The sequence below is a fragment of the Etheostoma spectabile genome, unplaced genomic scaffold (genome assembly GCF_008692095.1).
Source record: "Etheostoma spectabile isolate EspeVRDwgs_2016 unplaced genomic scaffold, UIUC_Espe_1.0 scaffold00009271, whole genome shotgun sequence".
Classification (NCBI taxonomy): domain Eukaryota; kingdom Metazoa; phylum Chordata; class Actinopteri; order Perciformes; family Percidae; genus Etheostoma; species Etheostoma spectabile.
The window spans coordinates 5675-9127 of NW_022603680.1; the positions used below are offsets into that span (position 1 = coordinate 5675).

The 3453-nt window shown below is 40.2% G+C and overlaps 1 long non-coding RNA gene across 1 annotated transcript; it reads right to left on the reverse strand.

Moving 5' to 3' along the window:
* Positions 1-2709: 2709 nt before the first annotated feature.
* On the reverse strand, positions 2710-3245 carry LOC116679059 (uncharacterized). Its single transcript, XR_004329435.1, has 2 exons — positions 3213-3245; positions 2710-2782 (listed from the first exon to the last, which is right to left on the reverse strand). It is a non-coding gene; the product is annotated as an uncharacterized LOC116679059 (long non-coding RNA).
* Between the last annotated feature and the right edge of the window lie 208 nt (positions 3246-3453).

The window sequence follows — 3453 nt, forward strand, 5'->3', positions numbered from 1 at the left end:
ACTCATTTAATACATGTGGGACTAGAACCCTACTGGATGTGGCGAAATGCAACGATTTAAACATAATGAACTTATCTTTGGTTTACTAATTATGAAATACAATATTGACACATTTCACAAAACATTAAATACTTCAATATTAAATTAAATGATAAAAAAGTAGAATATTTGAATGTATATTTATCATAATCAATTGCAACCTGATACTTTCTTAATGTTATCAAATCAAACGATCATGAGACTATAATATATATCAGATATTATATATGTATATAGTATGTGTATATTTATATATATACACTATAAATATATATATATATATATAATATATATAAATATAACCACTAATTATGAAAATAAGTTTAATAACAATATAGGCTACAACATAATAACAACAACAATAATTAGATTAGATACTTATTCATCCCACAGCGGGGGAATTTCCTGTTACAGCAGCAAAAAAGCAAAACAACAGATAAGTAAACACAAAAGAAAATTATTTTAATCCATATATCTCATATAACGGCAGATCGCCTTCACACAGATCGCCTTCACACACCTGTTATCCCTGGCGGTCTTACACAATAAAACTCGCTTAAGAAGGAGACCACTGTTGAGTGTGGCTCATTCACTGAAGACATATCTACACTAAAGACAGATCTACAGGCTATCATCCACACGCGAGTCATGGGCGCTAGCCCCTGCACTGGTCGCGCTAACCGCGCTATGCCTGGGGGGACAGAGACAAAGATGTGCTGGGTGTTGTGGATCTGAGCTCTCCTTCATCTCCTGGTTGCAGACGATTCAGAGACCGTCCATGCACACAACGACTGGAACATTGTCCTTCAATGGAAATAATTTCCACACTTTCAGATTACTTGGAGCTAGCAGTTAAAGAAGGGAGTTAGCCTTCCAATCCGAACCTCAGCCTGCTCAACTTGTGCAGAAACATTAAATAGACATAACAAGCTTTTTTTATTTGTTTTTGAAAACTAAACAACTATAAAAGTCACACTTACTTCCATTATTTATTGACTAAAAAGGGCTGTCCGAAGCGTGGGTGCATACTGCTAAATTCACTCTGATATTGCGATGAAATGACAGGGTCAAATGCTGGAGAGTTTAAAGGGGTTAAACGTTGAGGGGCGGGGTTAAACGTTTAACCCCGCCCCTCAACGTGTCTGCGGGTCTGCAGTCAGGGGCTTCTCCCACGGCTGGGGTATTGAGCTTGAAGTACTCATATACACCTATTGGCTGGCACCATGACTCTCCTATCGAGTGGTGGCCCGTGTCTTTAATGTACCAAAGGCTACAGTTCACCGCATCATCCACAAAGTGGCCCAGAGCATATGGGACAATCTAAGGAGCAATCTACTTCCCTCAACAGCGGACCTGCCTGCAGTTGGTCAGGATTTGTCAACATTTCAGGAACCCCTGCATTCCACAATGTGGTTGGAGCAATTGATTGCAGCCACATAAGGATAAAACCACCACAGCGTCACAGATTAGACTACTTGAATTACAAAGGCTTTTACTCTGTCACATGCAGGCAATATGTGACTCAAATGGCAGGTTTCTGGACATTTTTGTGGGGTATCCGGGGTCTGTCCATGACACACGAATAATGAAAAACAGCAGTTTTTATACCACAAGACGGTATCCCCCAACGGGCTACATCCTTCTGGGTGATGGTGGGTATCCCTGTTTGGAAACTCCGATTTGCCTCATCACCCCATTCAAGGAGCCAGTGCAAGGACAAGTACAGCAGCGATTCAATTACTATCAGTCAAGGGGCGCAGCATAATTGAAAGAGCGTTTGGCATGATGAAGACCAGATGGAGGTCACACTTTTCAAAGCTTTGGGGTGAAGCCCACGTTTGCACCACAGGTAATTGCTTCATGTGCCTTTTTGCACAATGTGTGCATGGACAATGGTGACACACTGGTCCCAGATGAAGACATTTTAATAGATGACGCCCAACCTCCCCGTGAAGAAATGGCTTACAATGAAACCTCTGGGAATGTCAAAAGAAACAGACTGGCGGCCCTAGTTTCAGTTGGTGTGCAAGACCCATGATCATGACCAGTGTATATGTATTTTACAGATCTATGTTCATGCATGTATTTTTACTACTTAGATCTGTTTGCATATGTTTGTATATACACATCATGGTGTTTTTATATGTTTCACTTAGCATGGTGTTGAATGTCATAACACCTTTTTCTGGCATTAAACAATGATTTGATTTGAAGCTCAGTTGAGTCTGGTGTCTACTTTCAAAATGGAAGTGAAATACTTTAGTTATTTGTTGAAGGCTTGGTATTTGTTGTGTGGTCATGTCCCTTTGGGCATTTATGAATGACTCATGATTTGAATTACTGTAATAACACATTGAATAGATTTGGATGAGATGTGCAAAGAATACTTTATTCAGAATAAAATTATGCAACAGGAATTTACAAAAATGAACAGTGTATATTGTTGATTTTAATATTTATAATATATAAATGTAGTGCAACTGTTATGATTATTTAAATATGAGGTAGATCTGTCAAAGGAACTATAACTTGTCAACTAATTTCTCAAAGAGAGCAAGAATCGCTCAGTCATGGCCTCGTTCTTCGCCTCCTCTCTCTCGTGGCGCCTCTGTTCCCTGTTGGACTCCTCGGTCAGGAAATCCAGGATAGGATTTCTCTTCCTTTTCTTCCCTGGGGAGGGACTTGGCAGTGGGGAACTGCTGGCTGCAGAGCTGCAGGATGGGGATGAGGGCTCCTCAATCGCCTAAAGGAACAAAATAATATTGATTTACATTCCACAAATGAACAATTTGTACACACACACGTACACACACGAGAGAGAAAGACAGCAATACAATAACATGTTAACATTCTGCGATTCGGAATTTCAGACACAAGATGTACTGCATAACATACCATGAGGTTTGGCGTACGCTCATCCAGAAATGATGCCACCACCACAGGAGGGTCGATTGAAGGCCTGGCACCCAACACCTCGTGCATATCTTCGTAAAACTGCCACGTTGCAGCGGTCACTTCCCCACTGACCCTGTTTTAGGAGTTCTTAATTCCTGGAGGGACACACAACACACTACAATGAAGCCTACAACCATACAGTATGCATTCATTGCATTCTATTGTTTTTGAGAGCAAAGATGTAGTTTGTTATTTTTCTTTAACTGGACACCACATACCTTGTATTTTTGCTTCAGGTTTTCCCACTTTTTGGAAGCTTTTTGGCCTGTTACCTTTTCAAACAACCCCATGTCTTTCATCAGTTTCCTGCGTCATAAACAACAAAATGTACATGTACATTACAGGAATGAATAACAAATGATGACAATGCAGTAACAGTTCCAATACAATAATGAATTGCTACAACAAACGCATGACTCACTCCCATTGTTGCTTTGCGGCGTATTTTGACCTCAGAAA